The sequence below is a fragment of the Vitis riparia genome, chromosome 14 (assembly GCF_004353265.1).
Source record: "Vitis riparia cultivar Riparia Gloire de Montpellier isolate 1030 chromosome 14, EGFV_Vit.rip_1.0, whole genome shotgun sequence".
NCBI lineage: Eukaryota > Viridiplantae > Streptophyta > Magnoliopsida > Vitales > Vitaceae > Vitis > Vitis riparia.
The window spans coordinates 12,357,755-12,381,324 of NC_048444.1; the positions used below are offsets into that span (position 1 = coordinate 12,357,755).

General features: G+C 36.5%; 1 non-coding gene and 1 pseudogene across 1 annotated transcript; both read left to right on the forward strand.

The window, feature by feature from the left end:
* The first annotated feature begins 1,397 nt into the window (after nucleotides 1–1,397).
* Nucleotides 1,398–8,953, forward strand: LOC117931153 (annotated as a pseudogene).
* A 644-nt stretch (nucleotides 8,954–9,597) lies between these two features.
* Nucleotides 9,598–9,671, forward strand: TRNAN-GUU. The gene has a single exon. It is a non-coding gene; the product is annotated as a tRNA-Asn (tRNA).
* Nucleotides 9,672–23,570: the final 13,899 nt, after the last annotated feature.

A 23,570-nucleotide genomic window follows, 5' to 3' on the forward strand; every position in this document is an offset into this window, starting at 1 on the left:
GATCTACATCTAGTTACTTTACCTTTGTAGGTGGTAATCTTTGACATGGAAAAGTAAGAAGCAGAATGTCATCGCTCGTTCAAGTGCAGAAGCGGAATTTAAAGGTATGACTTTAGGATTTTGTGAGGCATTATGGCTAAGACTCCTCTTACAGGATTTAGGTTACCTATCTAGGCAACCAATCCGATTGTTTGTGACAATAAAGCCGCATGTGACATTGCTCATAATCCAGTACAACATGATCGTACAAAGCATGTCGAGGCGGATAAATTCTTCATTAAGGAAAAGTTGGATGATAAGATTGTGGAATTGCCTAAGATTCGATCAGAAGATCAATTGGCCGATATCCTCACAAAAGCTGTCTCAAGTCAAGTGTTCTCAAAATTTTTAGACAAGTTGGACATGTGTGACATCTATGCACCAACTTGAGGGGGAGTGTTGAGATATTAGGTATGATTTCCTTATATCATTCTTTCCCTATATCATTTAGTGTTGAGATATTAGAAATGTTTAGATATTATGAAAGTTTAGATATTATGAATATTGAGATATTAGGAATAGTGAGATATCAGGAAAGTTGAGATATTAGGATATTAATTGTTATTTCCTTATATTATTATTTCCTTGTATCATTTTTCCCATTCTTAGAATGGTGATTACCCTCTATATATACTCTGTACATGAATGAATGAAAATAAAAAATAAAAAAACTACCATTTATCAATTTGAAGAGACTATACACCAAAATTGATGCATTGGCCATAATGCTATAACTAAGAAGGGATAACCCTTGAACTCCATTGCATAGACAAATATATGACACATATTTAAGTCAATAACAACTAATTAAATTGTTTTATATATATAGACAGAGAATACAAGTTTTGAGTATTAATAAGATTACTGGAATTAATTTTTAGGAATAAACATGCTTCACTGAATTATAGTGAGTCAATCATAAACTCATAAACTCTTTTCTTTGATAATGAAAGGTCTATTCCAATTTTGAAGATGGTGGTAAAAAGCTGCTCCAATTTTTCTTTCAATAGCAAAAGGTGTTCATACAAAGGGTCTTTAAGCATCAGCTCATTAATATTTTCTCCAAAGCTCCTCGAATTTTTGTTAGAATAGAAAAAGGTGTGTATATGATGTCTTAAATATCACCAGTGCAGTATACCCAGCGTTATCCACTAAGAATGATAGAATAGAGAAAAGCAAATGATGGGAGTTTACTAAAAGGATTAGAACGCATGGAATAGAGACAATCAAGTGATGGAAATTTGTTTAAATGGTTGGTATGGCAGGGAATATGTTTCCTTTTTTTTTTTTTTTTTTTTTTTTTTCTCATGGGCTGAAAACCAAAAGAATGTATATATTTCTTCTCCGGCTAGGGTTTACTGCAGATTTTCTAGGGTTTTGTGTTTCTGACTCCATGGGCAAGAAGCACAAGAGGCCAAACCACACTACCTCTTCTCCTCCACCACTACACCATGACCACCGCAACAAGCGCCATTCATCTTCAACCACAGACTCAGCTACGCACCATCAAACCCCTAAGCGACCCAGCTTTCCCACATACCTCGAAACCCCCAATTTGAGCCCGAAAGTTAGACTCCTATGCGAAATAATAGCCAACACCCCGTCCTCTACCGTCGAAGAGGTCTTGCACGACACCGCCATTAGGGTTTCTCCAGAAGACGTCGAAGACTCTCTCAAACTCTCCTATGGCTTCCCCGGCTCCGCCGTGAAGTTCTTCCGTTGGTCCGGCCACCAGCTCAATGACAACCATAGCCCATACTCTTGGAATTTGGTCGTGGATATGCTGGGCAAGAATTTGTTGTTTGACGCAATGTGGGACGCGGTCAAGTCCATGAAGAAGCAAGGTTTGCTGTCTTTGGCCACTTTTGCTTCTATTTTTAGTAGTTATGTGATTGCGGATCGGGTCGAGAGGCGATCATGACGTTTGATGTTATGGAACAGTACGGTTGTCCTCGGGACATCGTGGCTCTTAATTCTCTGCTTAGCGCAATTTGTAGGGATGGGAGAACAGTGCAGGCGGCAGAGTTTTTGCGCAATGTGAGGGGTTTGATTAGGCCGGACGCGGATACTTATGCGATTTTGTTGGAGGGTTGGGAGAGTGAGGGGAATTGTGGTGCTGCTAGGCAAACTTTTGATGAGATGGTGATGGATATTGGTTGGGATCCAGGAAATGTGTCAGCATATGAATCGTTTTGAATGCTCTGCTCCATGGTCCAGATGGAAGGCGCGAAGCTATGAAGTTTTTTGAGATAATGAGGGATAGACAGTGTTCTCCCGGGATGAGGTTTTACAGGATTGGCCTTCAGGAGTGTGTGAAGACAAGTGATTCAAAAGGGGCCCAGTTGCTTTGGCAGACAATGTTAAGTAGGAATATTGGTAGACCCGATACTGAAATGTATAATTCTATGATTGCCCTGCATTGTTCGTGCGACAATATTGTTATGGCAAGAGGATGTTGGATGAGATGGTTTGCAATGGGGCATTCCCGGATTCGGAAACTTACAATGTATTGTTTAGGTTCCTGATTAGAAGAAGGAAGTTAGAGGAGGCTTTTTCAATATTCAGTGAAATGGTTCAAAATGAGTGTGTGCCTGACCTGACAAACTGTAATGCAGCGGTTAGGATCTACTTGGATCTTGGGGACGTCTATAAGGCTATAAAGGTTTGGAAATACATAATTGAGAATCATGATTCTGGCTTGGAGGAGACAGGGAATTTGCTGGTTACAGGTCTGCGTGATCATGATAGGATCCCGGAAGCAGTTAAATATGCCAAGGATATGATTGTCCGAGGGATCAAATTGACCTCTTCCACATTGTCAAAGTTGAAACATGCCCTTGTTGAAGTGGGAAAGGGACCAGTATATGATGAGCTTTTGAGAAAGTGGAAAACTCGTTAGGTCAGTTCAAAGTGCTTTCTTTTGGTACATGAGTTGTTCATGCTGTTGTTTAGAGAAAATAATTTAATTATACAAAGCCATGTAGGCTTCCGCTTAATGCCCTTTCCTCATTTTCTTTGTGCCAATATAGAAAAACTGAAAAAGTGGCATTTGGATGAATAAACTAGTGACATTGATTGGTATTGAATAATGAATATGTTTTTCTTTGTTTGAATATGTTTACTATCTGAGTATATAGTGTTTATTCTTTATATCTTATCTATTCTCTAGTTTCTTTGGCCAGTGTTATTAAAGGCGATCGCCTAGGCCATCAGGCCAAGCCAAGCCAGGTGAATAAAAGTTGCCTCCTGAACACCTAGGCAAGACAGTTTCAAGGAGGCAATGCCTAGGTGGTTGCCTTAGGATAAGGGGTAAGGCATAGTGACTACTTTTGAGTGTGGGTTAAGATCAAACACACTTAGATTGTAATTTAGTTCAATCTAACATTAGATTAAGTATAAGATGACATATTATATTATCAATTATAGTTATAGTGAGTTGGAGGGTTATCAATCTAGCATTAATGGAAATGATGACATTTTTAATTTCAATGATGATTGATAATGATGCCTAAAGATTCTCTAGGATGTTCATTCTCTTATTTGTTTTTTATTTTGATTTTTAGATGTTTAGAAAATTAAAGTATACATTTAGATTGGATGAATTTCTCTAAACAATATGATGTTTCTTATGATGAGGGTATGATATTTAACACCTTGAATAATTTTGATAGATAAAGAATTAAATTGTATTAAAAGAGTCGCTAAAAGAGTGACCCAAGGGATACAAGAAACAACCTTCCTCCACCTCCAAGGCTCAAACAAGAGAAAAATTTACCAAAAGAATTAGAGCCTCAATAAGTACCCAACCAATCAAAGAAACTTACTAAAGTTAGAGAACAATCATCTATAAACAATTTAGTCTTTGATCAAAGAAAGCAAACAAAAACGCTTTTTAGTCTTTGGATTGAAAATATCTAGTCATCGAATGCAATTCTATTCCTTGCCTTTCAAATTGTCCAGAATATGCATTAGGGTCTTGCGCTTCTTACCCATAAAAGAACCATTTCACCCCAAAAGGTCTCTCTAAAAGGTGCAAAAAGTAGCTCTCATAAAACTCGTCTTTTCACAGTGGAGAAGCAAGTGATATATAGATTTTCATGCAAAAGTAACACCTATTTGCTAAAGACCAACCTCATTTTTGAACTTGATCCAAGGTTAGAACTTTACCCCACGTTCCTCCCACACAAAAAAGCGAACTCTAGGTTGCACCCACGAAAGCCAAACCCCTCTAATTGGAAATGACCCGAAATTGTTTGGCTCCAAAGCGTTGTAAACACTTGAGTAATTATTACTATTTTTTTTAATTTTAAAAGACTGCATGAGGGATGAAACATTAATAGTATTGATTATTAAAGACAACACTTATGTTGGTTAAACATCAAGTAGGTAAATATATGTATTTTTGTTAATTGCCATACTATAGTTAGTCTATCGCCTTGTTTCTTGCCTTAAGCTGAAAGCAGTCTTATCGCCTTAACATCGCCTTTTGCTTTTGACAACATTGGCCATAACTATAGGATTGTTTGACCTTGCTTCTGAGGTTTTAGGTGCACAATTTAAATAGAGTCCTTTTGTTTTTACAGCAGAAATATTAAAGCAATGTGTTTTGTTGGCGTCTCTTTCTAACCAACTATAGTCTTTATGGTTTGGTGGATGGTTTGAATTTGCTGGCTTCTTGATATTTCTTTGATTCCATGTATACACATCTTCTCTTGGACCATATGCATCAACAAATGGGTTACATAAATTAGACAATAGACCATTCAAGCCTGACTCAAGTGGCAAGGGGTTGGGGTGGTGATGTGGGAGGTTCAGAGGTTTGAGATCCAGCAGGGAAAAAAAATGTTATCTATCAAGAAAAAAAATCCATGAATTAGTCAATAAAATGCTAAATGCCAGTTTATCAGTTTCTTACATTTCTAATTCGTCTATTTGTTCATTGCTCCCTCAAACAAAGTTTTGCTTTGCTGCTGGGTGAGGAATGAATGTGTTCATTTTTGCTAGTTGCATATATTCATTGGTCTACCCATCAGTAATTGTGCACTTCATTTTTTATTTTTCTAGCTTGTTCCTATACGTTTGTCAAGCCTTATTACCAGTAGCATTTTCTTAGCTTACAAGGTTTTCTGGGAAGAAGTTAAATAGATGTTTTGATGTATACAAATTGAATCAAATAACCTGCTTTGTTGAAGCAAATGGTGGACTTAGAACTTTGTTAAGTTATTACTCTTTTGGATTTTCCTTCCCCCCCCCCCCCCCCCCCCTTCCCCCTTTTTTTTTCTGTTTGTGGGGGTGCAGGGGGGCATAGGACAAGGTGATTAGTAAAGGAAAGAAAAAAGGAGAGATGAGATGTCACTTGAAAGAAAAAAAAATTGGGGAAGAGATGTGATAAAAAATATGGGAAAGGATGTACTAAGGAATCTACTTGATCTTCTCTAATGCCTCCAAGGCCCTCAAGTCACCTGACATAATAAAAGGTATCCTCTTAGGGAAAAAACTATGGCATAATTTTCTTAGCTAAAAAAGATTCACACTTTTAGAATTTCCAGACATATAATTTGTAGGGGTATCGTATGGTCATCTACTCCTATTTGTCACCCAATCCAGGCTTCCACTTTGGTTGTAAGGAATAATAAGCTTTCCTTTATCAACTTCATAGATAGGTTAGGGGAGGGATAGTTGGGAGTGTATCATTTGCTGTTTCTTCTATCCTGCTTTTGCACTACTTGCATGTAACATCTGAACATAGGTTGCACCCCCTTTTTTTATGTAGGTGCTTTTATTGATATATATTTCTAATTAACCTACCAGAGGAAAAAAATTTCGGGCTTCTACTTTTCTTGTAAATTGTTATGCAAGGAAGCCTCAAATCAAAGACATTCTTCATATTCTAGTGAGACTAGTATCTTATAAGGACTTGAAATAGTCCTAAAGATGTCAAATAACCCCTAACATATGACCAACAATATAGACGAATCGGATTATCCAATATGCTCCTCATATCCACATTTAAACTGTGTCTGTTTAGAATATCTTAGCCTATGCTCCAGTATCATTACATCTATTCTTGTCTTCATGCCCTTTTTTTGTGTTTGCTTGCCATGTTCTCTTGCATGGTCTTGCAATTCATCCATTTTTGGCTGATTAATACAGTTGTCTTTATCAATGAAATGAAAAATCAATTCAACTTCTCTTTGTTGGTTAATCCAATACTTTGTTCATTGCTCTCCTTGTCAGACCACAGGAAAAAAAAAAAAAAACCTCATCTTTCTCTTTGGTCTGAATTTTAGCTTTGGTATTCTTCCTTGTGCTGCTGGAATTCTTAATCCCATGGTCAAGTCCTTTAGTTTTTGTTTGGAGCTTCTTGTTTTGAGCCCTTGGGCTTGGTGAAAGTCTTGTCTCTGTTTAGTTCGAGAAATTCCTCTAAGAATGTATCATATTGCAGAGTCCTTTTCATGGGGGAAAACCATTTCTGCAACTTCCACAATTCGTGCATACTACTCTCACTCTCTGTTCCCATTCTCCCATATAAAATTTAGTCTTTTATTGGAACTGGAAATGTTTCCCAGAAAACTTAATAAGGAACTCATCTTTGTGAATTATCTGATCTCATTAAGCCGAACAATGTGAGTATTCATTGTAGGAGGCTACAGACCTTTGTATCCCGGTGAACAGAGTGCTAATTGACTGCCTATGTTGAAATGCACCCCGAGGGGCGAATCACTTCTCAAGGGCAGTGTTTTCCCATGTCTTGATTGATTGTCTTCTCATTCTCTAATTTCTAGAAAATTTTATCTTTATTTGTTTATATATACATAAGCATGTATACACATATATAAACATCCACACCCACACACATAAAAGATAGTCTCTGACAAGAATGAGGTACCAATGCTAGAAGAAAAGGAAAAAAAAAAAAAACATATAATAGGCAAGGAGCATGTTAATTAGGCACCAAAAAGCTAAAATATAAATTGGAGCTATAACAATAACATGGAGGTCTAACTTGCTGGTAAAACTTCTCTGGATGTTTTCCTGTTATTTTGACAAGAACTGAAAATTCTGTGCATTGGGTTGTGGTATGAGATCAACTTTAGAAGCTGAAAATGCAATATTTCCTTAGGCAGATTCTTAGTTTTCCTCAAAATTTCCAAATTGTAAGGTCAACCATTTTTAAGGTTTTCTTGGAGTTTGGATTTATATTTTGGCATCATAGCCTTTGCATCCTACAAAAACAGCATATTAAGATAGTGAGACATTGAGGAAATTCCCTAGACAACACTTTGCCTATTTGTAGCCTAATTTTTTTGATAGAGCATAATCTATCAAAAAAATTATGCTCTAATGTGGGAGTTTGCGAGATCAAGTCCATTGAGAACTCATTCACCTAGTAGATGGTGGACAACTTGACATCCTTCAGTGGGTGTGGATTTGGAACTTTGTCGTTGGTGTAGGCCTAAATTGCTATTACTAGACAGAGAAAAAAATATAGCAAAAAGCTTTTGATGAAATATTAATCATTTTCAAGGTAACATTTGAAGAAATTATGAAGAGTGTGGGTAAATGAAGTGTGGGGTTTCTTTAAGAACAAGTTGGTCCTTTGTGAATATATGGGGGGTTCTCAGTTGTAGTTCTGTCATTTTAAGGAAGATGGATGGTTTTATACATGTTAACCAATTTTACTAAAAGTATAAGCTTGTAGGATTTGGGTCCACAATGTGTATTATGTTCTCCAACACCCTTCGTCACTTACAACCTTATGCCTACATGTGGAGTGACATATAGGCAAACATGGGCCCACAATAAACAAACCACAAAGGGCCTCCTTTGAACTTAATGAAATGGGGAAATAAACTCATGATGAGATTTGAATACATGACCTTCCACCAAACAAGGCCTTAACACAATGTTAGACAACCAATTTTCTAAAAAGCTTAAGTTTGTAGAATTTTGGCCCATAATGTATATTATGCACTCCAGCAATAAATGATTATAATTCTTATGTGCTGCAAACAGAATAACAGTGGAGGTACTCTGTAACCACTTACCTCACTGCATTCCTCTATTGGCCTGCTAGGCCTAGACCCCTGAATTGAGAAAATACAACTTTGCTTCCCTTCACTCCATAATTTCAGATCTAGCTTTAGTTGCTCTGGTTTTGTGAATACGTCCAAGGATAAGTTGGTGCTGAAGGTTTTGTGGGATAAATTTGAAATATTTTGGCTTTTGTGCTATCTGAACATTTTTGAAGATCTGTGATATCTATGTATGGATATAGTAGGCATGGTTGGTTACAGCTGGTATTATTTGGAATGAAACACATTCATTATGAAACCTATTGTTCAGTTAATACCCACTTGGCTGCTTATATCGTGACCCTTTGGAGTTTGGACAGACAATTCTTCAAAAAACAAAGAATTGAATGGTGTGAGCTGAAGACCTTCTGGTGGAACCCCCTCTTTCCTTTACTGAGGCACCAAAGTGATGAAGTTTGAAGATGGACTTGCCATGAGCAGAAGATTTCCTTGGTGATTGGCTACACATGATTTGATAAGAGGAGTTACACTCGGTTGTGAGCTACCAGTCCAGAGGGCGACATACAGGTTGATTAGCTTCCCCCCTCCCCATGTGTGAGCTCTATAAGCAACTGTTCCTCCATGCAACTGAGGATGATGCAGTAGTTACTAGTAACTACTAAGACTCTGAGAACCAATTTTCTGAGTCATATTCATTTTGTAATGGGTACAAGTTTCTTCCAGTTAGCACAAAAACATGCTCTTCAGTTAATGTTTTCTTCCTCATGGTATGGACAATTGCTGGCTACTGTTAATGTTACCAACTTTAAGAAGGTGGTGTTGATAAAAATGTAATCTTTGTACTTACTAATTTTAATTTAAGATGTCTCTAACATGAATTTTGTTAAATTTGTTAAATTAGAAAATTTATTGAAATCTTTGTACTAGTTTTAATTGTATTTCTTAGTTGAATAATTGACAAAATTATCTTGACACCACCCATCCATGTCTTAATTTAGGGTTCAGACTTTTTTCCAAGGTAATTTCAATTCTAGAGTATATCCAAATATCTAATAAGTCATCTTATTAGCATTTTTTTCATAAAGAAAAGAAAAAACTGGTGGAGAAACCAGTGTGACCAAACATTTAGTGTGGTTTCTCCTTCCATTTAGGCATATTTCTAAGTTGAGAAATAGGTGAAAGTCAAGGATGAATACTTCCTCATTTCACTTTCAATTTTATTAAAATAAAATTAATTATAATGAAAAACATTTAAGCATATGATAAACAATGATTATAAATTACTGCAAATTTGAAAAAATATTTAAATTTTTTCTACAGTGACCAAAATAAGTCTTATAAATGAGCATTTCATTTTAATTCAACAAATTAATAACAAGTAGTATAAAATATGAAGATGTATTGAATAATGCAAATATGTTTTTGGAGATGTTACCTCTCATTGGCTTTAGAAGATGGTCAAGGGAGCAATCACCATAATAGTAGTAAATAAACTTATTTAACAAATAGTCATCTACAGCAAGCTGGAATAGCTCAGTTGGTTAGAGCGTGTGGCTGTTAACCACAAGGTCGGAGGTTCAAGCCCTCCTTCTAGCGTATTGTTTTATAATTTTTTTTTACAAAAAAATTCCTGAATTTGAACTTTGAAGTTCAAGCCCTCCAACTAGTTTGTCTTTAGAACTTTTAATTTTTAAAAATTATTTTATGCACATGACCAAATTATTTAGAATTCTAAGAGGATGAATGAATTCAAGGCTCTTGCATTATGTGCTTTTATTTGCTTTTGTGTTTGGGTCTTTGACCAACAAACCGAGTAGAAGAGGTGCATGTTGTATTGAATGTGGAATTTGTATAGCGAATATGCCCTTATTTGGTTATATTTAACCATAGCAAATCTGAATATGTAATGTTTTCAATACAAAAAGAATGTTTATGAAAATATTTTATCATTATTTCTATGTATGAAAATAGAAGTATTTCCTAAAAAGGATTTTTTAGACTTTTTACAATATAATCAAATATAAATGAATCATAGATCCAAGAAGGGTATGGATGATTAATCAATGAGGTAGATAGTTGTTTTTATACTTTGCACCAACCATGCTCTTGTGATTATTTGACAAGTCATATATTAGATTTGTTTGTGCGTGTGTGTGTGTGTGTTTTTTTTTTTTTTTTTTTTTTTTAACTTTTTGCTAAAAACAACTTACTTTCATATTTCAAATATATATATATATATATATATATAAACTTTTTGTTAACTTACTACTTATTTATTAAATTTTCTACTAAATAGAAAAGTAAAAATATTTAACTTTTTCTTAGTACTAAAAGTAACATATTGATTTTCTTTATTTCTTTATTCCTTAATAGAAATAAAATATTAAAAAAACAACTTAATACTTAAAATTATTAAGTACTATTTAGTTTTAAATTCTATTTAGAATTAAATAAAAGAACAAACACCATCTTAATTTAAGTAAAAAATAAACACCATCTTAGTTCAAAGTATTTTATATGTTGCATTGTGACTTATTAGATATCAATTGCACCATGGATTTCATTCAAAAATTAGTATTTGATAGGAAACTAAGATTTAGGATGATCATTAGATCCTTAGTTTTGGCTCGTTCAAGTTTAGTGCACATCTCTTTGAATTGGATTGAATTGTTTTTTTTTTCTTTTCTTTTTTCATTGATGTCTACATGTTTCTCAGAGCTATGTATGCAAGAATAAATTAGTTCTTGTTTAAACTATGCAAGAATAAACATAGTTTGATTTATTAATGGAGATCAACAGATTTTGATTACTCAAATGAATAAATCTAGAATAAATAAATAAATAAAATAAGAGTAGCATGATTTTCTAGAATGGTGAAGAGAAAATAATAATAATAATAATAATAATAATAATAATAATAATAATAATAATAATAATAATAATAATGTAGATGTGTGTTGTGTAGCAGAGAGTTTAAAAGAAAAAAAAAACAAGGATATGTGTAGACGTCTAAGAAGGAAGAAACAAAAGAAGAAGAAAAAAAGTGTTATAATAATAATAATAATAATAATAATAATGGGTATAGTTGGTGGCTTGAGGTAATGGTGTTGCAGGTCTTTGAAAATAATAATAATAATAATAATAATATATACATACATATATATATATATATATATATATATATATATATATTTATATAATGGGGTGTGGAGGTGGAATTGTGGTTAAGTGACAATTGGATTATAGGAACAATAATAATAATAATAATAATAATAATAATAATAATAATAATAATAGTTTCATATATAGGTTTTAATTTAATTTAAGTATATAAAGAAATGAATAGTGGGAGTAAGATTAGGAAAGAAAATGAATTTTACAATAATTTGGAAACTCAGTAAATTAATTTATTATTGTTTAGTAAGTTGAAAATAATATTGAGTAGTAATAATATTAGTGTAGACCACCCCAGAGGAGGTTTTCTTTTTTTTATGTGTACTCTTTTAACCACCCCGGGAATTAGGCTGATGGGGGTGGCCAGATTAGACGAGATGCGAAGAGTAGGTCAGGATGGCTTGCTGAGGAAGACACAAAGAGAGGAAAGAAAAGGGAGGAGAGGAAGAAAAGGGGATTCAAGGGGGGTTCTGCAGAGGAGGAGGTTCTAGAGAGAAGGAGAAAACGCGCATAAGGATCGCATTGATAGGAATCGATACAGGCATGTGTTCCTACAAGCTATCGGTTTTTCCATTTCCATATCATTTTGTTGAGTTTTTTTTAGTATTATTAGGTTCTGTTTTGATGTCCAGATGTGTTCATTTGTATCTCTAGTTTGTTTCTATGGTATCCGGGTTTGCTTTCACTTGATTCATCCTTGACTTTTAGCCCATTTTGCATCCTCTGTTTTGGGATTCATATGGAACATTGGCATTCACGTTTTAGTCTCGTTTTAAAGCTCATTTGAAATTTGCTTCAGCCCATTCCTGAGCTCATTGATTGATATGTGAAATGAGGTTTGCGGGGCTCCATTTTGGTTTCCCATTGTTTTGCTCTCCTTGTTGCTTTTCCCTGTCTTTGGTTTTTGATCCAAGCCGTGTCCATTCTCCCATTTCTACCTAAGAAGTCTAGGTAGAGATTGTGAGATTTCATATTCTATTTAATGATCATATAGGATCGTATGTTGAATCACATGAAGAAATTATGTCATAATTACTATTAAAATTGTACCAACCTGAATCCATGTGTGAATTTGAAGACGGTACGGATCTTCTAAGGCTGATGGAGGGCACCACCTTTCTCTGGATTCTCTCAGGCAATGGGAGCGGGAGAGAGAACGGTTCTATTCTTTCAAAAGGATGTGATTTTTTTAAAAGACACAAGCCGAAGCCCTTTTATACCCTCCTGCCTTAGGGACCATACCCATTAGTTATTGGGCCTCAAGGGCCTTAGGCCCATCATCTAAAGCCCGTGATTGCATTGGGCTCTACACATAAGGTGGCCCATACTCTTAAAACGAACATTAAATCAAATGTCTATAATTCGAATAGCTTAATCATGAATCATTGATTAAGAATGTGTGAGTCCATATCTTAACAATCTCCCACTTGGACCACACATGTTACCAAACAATGTTCATGATGGTACTTTATCGAGCTCATCTTGCTATTCTATCTTAATATCCTTAAACAATCCGATCTACTAATTAAGTTAACATAGGATTAAAGCGGTCTTCGTTAATTATAATTATAACTAGACCCAACAAGGATCACAATATTAACAAAATTAGCAATATGGATCAAGTATGGATGTGTAGCATGGAAATTACATAGAATGTGATATTTAATATGTCTATTTCCAATTGGTCCTACTTTATGACTTAAAAATAGTCAAATTCCACTTTCAACACTTGATGCTAAACTGCTTTTGAAAGTCATCATTTTAATTCAGAGAATTCAAATACAATAGTCTTTAAAATCAAGATCTGTACAGATAACACAACATAATATCACATCAAGAAAATAAAAACATAGTCTGAATACAAACTCCCACTATACTGGCACATCATCAATGTGTACAACACCCATATGTGTGACGTGCTCATGATATCCTTTGGGTGGCAAACCCTTAGTGAGCGGATCCGCAATCATGAAGTTTGTGCTTATGTGTTCAATCGATACTTGAAGACTCTGAACTCTTTCTTTCACAACCAAGAACTTGATGTCAATGTGTTTGGACTTTGACGAACTTCGGTTGTTCTTAGAATATAATTCTGCGGCCTTATTATCACAGTTGATTCTCAACGGTTTCTCAATCCCATCAACTATTCGTAACTGAGTGACAAAATTCCGCAGCCATATCCCATGGTTTGATGCTTCATAGCAGGTTATGAATTCTGCCTCCATGGTGGAAGAAGCAATAAGTGTTTGTTTAACACTTTTCCATGAAACTGCTCCTCTAGCTAACATGAAGATGTAGCCTGAAGTGGATCTCCTACTGTCAAGACATCCTGCGAAATCGGAGTCCGAATATCCCACGATCTCTAAGTGACTTGATCTACGGTATGTGAGCATGTAATCTTTAGTTCTTTGTAAATACCGCATAACCCGTTTTGCCTTTTTCCAATGATCCATACCTGGGTTACTTAAATATCTGCCTAACATTCCAACAATGTACGCAATATCTGGACGCGTACAAACTTGTGCATACATGAGACTTCCTACTACCGAGGCATAAGGAAATCTCTCCATATCTTTCTTCTCAAGTTCATTTTTCGGACATTGGTGCAAACTAAACTTATCGCCTTTTGCTACAGGCGTGTCTCCTGGTGCACAATTGCTCATGCCAAATCTACTCAACACCTTATCGATGTAGGCCTTTTGTGATAACCCAAGTATACCTCTTGAACGATCCCTATGGATCTGTATACCCAACACAAAAGATGCATTACCAAGATCCTTCATGTCAAATTTACTAGACAGAAATCGCTTGGTTTCATGCAAAAGTCCCACATCACTACTTGCAAGTAGAATATCATCAACATATAACACCAAGATAATAAATTTGCTCCCACTGAACTTGAGGTATATGCATTGATCAACGGTGTTCTCCTTAAAACCAAATGAAGTAATCACCTGATCAAACTTTCGGTACCATTGTCGGGATGCTTGCTTTAAACCATATATGGACCTTTTTAATCTGCATACAAGTTGCTTTGAATCATTAGACTCAAAGTTCTTTGGTTGCAGCATGTATATTGTTTCATCAATGTTGCCATTAAGAAACGCAGTTTTAACGTCCATTTGATGTAGCTCTAAATCATAATGAGCTACAAGTGCCATGATGATTCTAAAGGAGTCTTTTGATGAAACTGGTGAAAAGGTCTCCTTATAATCAATGCCTTCCTTTTGAGTGAAACCTTTTGCAACTAGGCGTGCCTTATACCTAACAATGTTGCCTTTTGAATCCCGCTTGGTTTTAAAAATCCATTTACAACCTATCGGTTTTACACCTTTAGGCAACTCTACTAGGTCCCAAACACCATTGTCTTTCATTGATTTCATCTCATCTTTCATGGCTTCTATCCACTTTTCAAAATTAGAACTTTGTTTGACTTGACTTACTGAAATTGGATCGTCTTCCAGACCCATGTTAAACTCATGTTCTTGGAGATATACAACATAATCATCTGAAATTGTACTTTTCCTTTCTCTAGTGGATCTCCTTAGTGACACTTGTACTTGAGGTTCTTGAGGTTCTTGAGTTACCTCTTGATGAACTTGAATTGGTTCCATAACTTGAGCAGGAGGAATCTCAGGTGTGTCTTGAATCCCTGTTATCGACTGTACATTATGAATAGTGTCATCAACCATAATATGACCATGTCCAGTCGTAATAATAGGAATATTAACAGATTCCTCTTCAAGACCACCTTTCTTAATGGTTCTCTCCCACTTAACTCAACATCCTCAATGAACTTAGCATTGCCCGTTTCAAAGAAGGATCTAGTTGAGGGATCATAAAATTTGAAACCTCTCGACCTTTCAGAATACCCTACAAAGTAGCAACTCACTGTTCTGGAGTCCAATTTCTTTTCATTTGGCTTGTAAGGCCTAGCTTCAGCTGGACAACCCCAGACATGCAAGTGCCTAATACTAGGTTTCTTGCTAGTCCATAACTCATATGGGGTTTTGGCTACTGCTTTGCTTGGTACTCTATTCAAAATATAGACTGCAGTTTTTATGGCTTCGCCCCAAAGTGATTCTGGTAAGGTGGAATGACTAATCGTACTTCTTACCATATCCTTAAGAGTACGGTTTCGCCTCTCTGCTACACCATTTGGCTCGGAGTCCCTGGCATGGTGTACTGAGGAACGATACCACACTCCATCAAATATTTGGCGAATGGCCCTGGACGTTGTTCACCTGATCCGTCATATTTACCATAGTATTCACCTCCACGGTCAGATCTGACAGCCTTTATTTTCTTGCTTAGTTGGTTCTCAACTTTAGCTTTGAAATTCTTGAACACATTCAATGACTGAGATTTCTCATGAATCAAATAAAGATAGCCATAGCGCGAGTAATCGTCAATGAAAGTGATAAAATATTGTTGTCCATTCCAAGAAGGGGTAGGAAATGGACCACAAATGTCTGTATGTATCAATTTCAAGACGTCACTGCACCTATTGGCATTCTTTTTCCTCATATTTGTTTGTTTTCCTTTAATGCACTCTATATAGACTTGAAAATCTGAAAAATCAAGTGGATCAAGAATTCCTTCTGACACAAGTCTTTGTATTCGTTGATTTGAAATATGACCCAAACGCTTGTGCCATAACATTGATGAATTCTCATTCATTAATTTTCGCTTAATGCCATAATTACTTGAATGCAAGGTTTCATTTCCATTAGTGGCCTTTATGTTCAATTTATATAGTTTGTCTGTTAGACTACCTGTACCAATAATATTTGAATTTAGATAAAGACTAACCATTCCATTTCCAAATGAACAACAGTATCCAAATTTGTCCAAACATGAAACAGAAATTAAATTCCGTCTAAACGACGGTACTACAAAAGTCTCTTCCAAATCCAATGTACATCCAGAGTCTAACTGTAATCTGAAAAGACCAATAGCCTTGACTGCAGCCTTGTTGCCATTTCCCACATAGATGTATCTTTCACCATTAGTTGTCATTCGGCTCCTTAGGCAACCCTGCATAGTGACACTTATGTGAGTAGTTGCACCCGTATCTATCCACCAAGTGTCAGTAGGCACTACAGCTAAATTAATTTCTGAACAAACAAAGTTGAGAAGTGTACCTTTCTTTTCACGCCAAGCAGCGTATTTGGTACATGTCTTCTTCATATGACCAGCCTTTTTGCAAAAGAAACAAGTGATCTCCTTATCTTGTTTCTTTTGCTCCTTTTGCTTTGATGTCCCAGAAACTGCAGTTTGTTTTCCTTTATTGTCCCTCTTTCTTTTCTTGTTGGTACCAAATCCCTGAGATGTGGAAGCCAAGTGAGCACTTTCTATCTTTTCTTGCTTTAATCTCTCTTCCTCTTGCACACATTGAGCAATAAGCTCATTCAAAGTCCATTTTTCCTTTTGTGTATTGTAACTGATTTTGAATGGATTGAATTGTGTAGGCAGAGAGATCAAGACCAAGTGCACGAGTATGTCTTCTGACAACTCTAACTTTAGTGCCTTGAGTCTCGTCACAAGATTAGACATTTCCATAATGTACTCCCTGATATTCTCTTTCCCTTTATACCGCATAAAGACAAGCTTACTAAGAATAGTGCTTGTCTCAACCTTTTCGTTTGCAGCGAATCGGTTTGCTATCTGGTCCAAGAATGCCTTGGCTTGGGTTTCCTCAGGTATTGCACCCCTTATTGCTTCTGGAATTGAGTGCTTCATAATCATTAGACTCATGCGATTGGATCGCTCCCATTTTTCCATAGTAGACCTTTGCTCAGCAGTGTTGGCACTAGTAAGATCTGAAAGACGATCCTCCCTTAATGCAAAGTCTAAATCCATGCACCCGAACACAATTATAACGTGCTCTTTCCATTTCTTGAAGTTTGTGCCATTAAGCACAGGAATGTTATTCACATTTGCAGATATAGAAGATGCTGAATTCATAATAATAAAGCTCACAATCAGTCACATAAGCATCATACATACATGAATAAATAAACATCATGCAAGATACCTAGCACAAACATTAATATTCAGTCTTTGGACAAAAATATTAACTTGTAATTGGTATCCTTATACAAAATTAATTCATAAATATTGACAATAAAATCAAACACAATATGTCTGTCTTTGGACTAACATATCAATGCAAGATAAACATTATAAGTCACATATTTATGACTACTTTATCTATTAAAATAATCTTCCTTTGAGCCGATTATTTTAAATAATAATAATAACATGTTTCATACTTCAAAATGAATAAAATTATATAATATAAGTCACTTTGGCAACAAATATATAGATAACCTATTCATTTTGAAACGTTAAACATAAACGTAACAAGAAATAATAAATTCTTAAAAAAAAGAAAATACAGAAATTCATCAAAACCATAAATTTATTATAGTACAAAATTCATAAATAAACAGAAGAGTCTCATAGCCTAATTGGTCAAGCACAAGGTTGAAAACCTTGTGGTTGTGGGTTCGAGCCCCATGGTGGCCTTACTCATTTTTCCATTTTTTTTTTTTTTTTTAATATCAAAAAACGCCATTCATGGCGTTGGCAGCCTGTAACATCATGTTGCCTTAAAGGCCCTTTGAGAGAAACACCTTGATGGCGCCTACAGTGGCACCCCGAAGCATCCCCCCGGAACGATGTCGGAGGTTGCGCCTGAAGCGCGCACAAGCCGCGCCTGAAGCGCACTGTCTGAAGCACCTCCAATGGCGCTAATTGAAGCGCCGTAACGACGCTGCAGTGGTGCCGTAACGACGCCTGGAAACGCACCCTAACGGCTCGCGGAGATGGCGCTTGAAGTGCGCCTCCAAAGGACGCCTGAGAGGCGCCTGTGACAGTGCCTTAACGGCGCTCCTAATGGTGCCTGAACGACGTCATTCCTGACGCCGGAGTAGCGCCCTGAACGGCGTCAATGGCACTGAAGGCGCTGCCTGAACCGCGCCTCAATGGCGCTGCAGGCGTGCCTGAACCGCGCCTCAATGGCGCTGCAGGCGCTGAACCGCACGCATAGGCCGCGCGCACAGGCTGCGCCCCAGGCCGCATGCACAGGCCGGCAACGCCTGCCCCCTCAGCCGCGCGCACCAGTGGCGCACATCAGCCACACGCACCAGTGACACCGTCAAAGGCACTGGAATGGCGCCCTGAAACGTGCCTTAACGGTGCCTTGCGATGGAGTGGGGCCTTAAACGGCGCTGCAAACAACGCTTTAACGGCGCCAGAGTGGCGCCTCAAGCGAGCCCTGAACGGCGCCTCCATTGGCGCCTGAACCACACTTCCGATGGTGCTGCAACTGATGCTGGTATCGCGTCTGAATTCAAGCCAGTACAATTATTATTGCCCTAACATGCTATTTCTCATTGATCCAACAAAGGCTCTGATACCAATTGTGAGATTTCATATTCTATTTAATGATCATACAGGATCGTATGTTGAATCACATGAAGAAATTATGTCATAATTACTATTAAAATTGTACCAACCTGAATCCATGTGTGAATTTGAAGACGGTACGGATCTTCTAAGGCTGATGGAGGGCACCACATTTCTCTGGATTCTCTCAGGCAATGGGAGTGGGAGAGAGAGTGGTTCTATTCTTTCAAAAGGATGTGATTTTTTTAAAAGACACAAGCCGAAGCCCTTTTATACCCTCCTGCCTTAGGGACCATACCCATTAGTTATTGGGCCTCACGGGCCTTAGGCCCATCATCTAAAGCCCGTGATTGCATTGGGCTCTACACATAAGGTGGCTCATACTCTTAAAACGAACATTAAATCAAATGTCTATAATTCGAATAACTTAATCATGAATCATTGATTAAGAATGTGTGAGTCCATATCTTAACAGAGATGTCTTTTTTTGGAGGCCGTATAAGAGTTTCCCGAGGTGTGGTTTTCTGCCTAGCTTGACAAGCCGACATCACTACCCGCACACCCATTACCATATAGCTATGCACCATCAGTTCTTCCAATATCCACCAGGCTCATTGCCCCTATTCTCACTCTTTACTTCTGTACCCATACCCATCAAATCCACTTCCCCAATACCTCTCACTATACACCTCTCTTACCACCGTTTTCACCATCCCAAACCCGCTTACCTATTCTTCTCACCACTATTCTCATTCTATACCCCTCATGCATGTCACCTAAACCTTCACAATACCCATAAACGTTTCACCACTTTTTCTCTCTCTACACCACAACTCTTCACACTCATGGTTTTCTCATTAATTTACACCACTCTATGCCATCCAAGCATGTACGTACCCTCCAAGACACCCCCTTACCCATCCTGCCATGCATCATCGATCCCATGTGCCGGATTGCGAGTTGTCTCATCAAGAAGAGATGGACCAAGCGCTTAAATCAGTTGGATAATGGCAAAGATGAGTGCTGTCGGTTTTCACTCTAAAAATCAAGGCTTCATTGTCACGGTTGCAAGGTGCAGGGATGCCATTGTCATGCTCCATGATAGGCCCGAGCATGAGATTGGAACACGCGCCCAGCTTGGTGGTTCCATTGCCCTAAGTTTGAGTTTTCCTCTGACACGCGCATGTGTCTCGCGGCATTGGAAGGTTCCGTTGTGGATAGTGAAGGTCAGGAGGATTTCAGTATGTGGGGCAATGTCTCGTGGTGCTGGCTGGAGACTTGGGAGCCCAAGTTGTAGATAAAATGCAGGGCCACCATCATTGGTCCACTTCCAAAGCCTTTTTGATGATGGGCTTGGATTTGGGCTTGAGGTTTGCTGATGGACTTGGCCTGGACCAGGGTTGCTAGGGTGATTTTATTATTATTATGGGCTTGAGGTTTGCTGATGGACTTGGACTGGACCAAGGTTGCTAGGGTGATTTTATTATTATTATGGGCTTGGGCTTGTGGATTGAGTTTTTTTTTAATGTTGGACGTGGGCTTGGGCTTATGGACTTGGGTTTATGACATTATCACTATTATTATTATTATTATTATTATTATTAACTATTATCATTATTATTATTATTACTATTATTATTATTATTACCATAGTCATTATTATTATTAATTCAATTTTCCAAATCTTATTATTGTTATTATTATTATTATTATTATTATTATCATTATTATTATTTCTATTATTATTATTATTATTATTATTATTATTATTGTTATTGTTGTTATTACTATTATTATTGTCATTATTGTTATTATTATTATTATTGTGATTGTCATTATTATCATTATTATTATTATCATTAAAAATCTATATTCTCGCAGTTTAATCTCCTAAAGTTCATCTCTTATTATTATTATTATTATTATTATTATTATTATTATTATTATTTCAAACTCTCAAAATCCTATTATTATTATTATTATTAATTCAAACTTTCGAAATCTTATTATTATTATTATTATTATTATTATTATCATTAATTAGAACTCTCGAAATCTTATTAATAATAATATTATTATTATTATTAATTCAAACTCTCAAAATCTTATTATTATTATTATTATTAATTCAAACTTTCAAAACCTTATTATTATTATTATTGTTATTAATTCAAACTTTCAAAACCTTATTATTATCATTATTATTATTATTATTATTAATTCAAACTTTCAAAACCTTATTATTATTATTATTATTATTAATTCAAACTTTCAAAATCCTATTATTATTATTATTATTATTATTAATTCAAACTCTCAAAATCTTATTATTATTATTATTAATTCACGCTTTCAAAACCTTATTATTATTATTACTACTAATTCAAACTTTCGAAATCTTATTGTTATTATTATTATTATTGTTATCATTAATTCAAACTTTCAAAATCTTATTATTATTATTATTACAAATTCAACTTTCAAAAGTCTATGGTCTCGCAGTTCAATTTCCTAAAGTCCGTTTCTCATTTTCTTTAACAAATTTCAATTTAATTACCGGAGCTCTAATTTTTTAAATTTAATTCCAAATACTCCAATTTTCAAATAAACTCCAATAATCCAGTTTTCACTCGAATAGTTTTAATCCCATTTCAATTCCTAAATAATCTTCTGGTCTTCTTGATTTTACATAAGCAATAATGATTCCTTCATAATTCTAAAACACGAGATTTGTGAGACTAGTCCATGAACGATAAATTGGGCTTTGGTGGGGGCTCTATGTTTGATCCCTTTGATTGTCAACTGTCGTGCTTAATGTATTTTGCTTGAGCCTCGTTTTGCACTCCGATATGCATGAGCTATATTTTGTATTCATTAATTATGCACTAATCTCGTTTCTTGATAGCGCATTGTGGCTCGTGGCCGAGGTATGCATCCACTTCCATTCTAGTCAACCTCTATTGCGTGTTTTGATTCCCATATTGTGCATGATTTAGGTGAGTATCCATTGATTTTCTCATTGATTGCCGTGTCAGCTTCATTCTATTAGTAGAGACCCGACTTTAGGGACTTAAAGGGGTGCTACGGTCTGTACCGTACCTTCCTGATAAGTAACCTGACCCCCGAACCCGATCCGGTTTTTCACAGACCACCTTTTCCAAAATAAGGAGTCACACTTAGGGTTTTCTTTCTTATTTTGTTTACCCTTTTAAAAAATAAAACAAAAATAAGTGGCGACTCCAAGTCATTTTTAATCAACAAATCAATTTTTCAAATAAAAATCGAGCTCACCATTCGAGTGGGAAACGCATGAGCCGAAATGCAAGGTCCATAAAATGGCGACTCCGCTGGGGACTATTTAGAGGGTCAAGCTTGAACTTAAGATGAAGCAAACATGGCATTTGATTGGTCGATCAGTGGATGCCTATCTCTTGATTGCACATTGAGAGTTCCCGAGTTCACTTGGGACATTGACATGTTGATCATGTTGGTTGATTATTTTGATTGGGGATTCTGATATAGCTAGTTTCTTTATGCTTCATTGATTTATTTGTTTGAGATATTTGACATTTTGATTATGATGATTGATTCGTCTTGATAGAGGATTCTGAGATATGTATTTTCTTTGTGCTTCATTGCCATATTTGTTTGAGATATTGACATGCTGATTGTATTGTTTGCCTATCTTATTTCACTTAGCGTAGTGATTTTGATATTTGCCATGATTGTTTTGATCGCCTTGCACGTATGGATTCCTTGTTATACATCGTTTGATTTGACATGTCGATTCTCTGATTATATATTCTCTTAATCGTCTTTGAGCATGGTGTTCTTATCACTATTCATCCTGGTTATCACGGATATGTATACATGAGTGATATATCTTGTACTCTGCCTGACTGCATGTCGCATGACTGCCCTTCTTCTGCTTGATTGCATGCTGCTTTTCTATGTGGGCCGCACTTCTATCCCCTTACCTCCAAATATCTTGGTTTCAGTCATTCTCTTCATTTCGGTTCTCACTTTTGCAAGTGTGAGGCCTTGTGTGTACTTGCTCTTCGACTGAGCCGGAGATTAGGAGTAGGGTCTAGCGACGGGCTATATCGATGCACGGGAGCATTTTGGAGGAGAGCGACACTTTGATGTCGATTGGAGTCCGATCATTGAAGACCTGTATAGCCCGGAGCTAGGTTTCGTGGATATGTAGCCAGTATGTTTCCTTTCTCGTTTTAGCTTCTTAGGGTTATTGGATGCACCCACACCATTCACTGTGCACTCTAGTAGACTATTGAGTGTTGAGAGTTTGAGAGGTTTCACCATAGGAAACCCCCTGGGATGTCGAGGTAGTGCATGTGTGGAGGTGATGACCACCTTGCGTGGAAGCGCCTCGTCTCTTCGAAGGCGTGCAGAGGGTTGCGTATCGCCGGAGGGTACGATCGCTTCTGCTAGGGTCCTTTAAAGTCTACCCATATCCATTTAGAGCCACCTTGACCTTGTAGGTTGTGTCATAGATCCTTCGATTAGGATTCCCTCCCTACACGTGGGTGCATCTGAGGGCCTTCAGAGCCTCTTTAGTTACAGTTCGGATCCAATATTCCCTCTTTTTAGTCTCCAGTTGAGAGTGCTCGGAAATCGGTATGAGTTTGAGTATCGGTTGGATCACCTTTCGTCTTGTCACCTTACTTTGTGTTTTTCACTCGATGGGTTAGCATGTTTTCTCCCTAGGGTTTTCGTTCTCATTTCTTGGCTCGACACACCCCTTCACTTTGTTGTCACTTACTCGATACTTTGGGATATGTTCATTGATCATCTTTTTACACTGTACACCTATCACGGACTTAGTACCTTATTCTTTGTTTGATTCTTGGTTCGATTTTCGACTTGATGCTCATATTTTCATTATAGAAA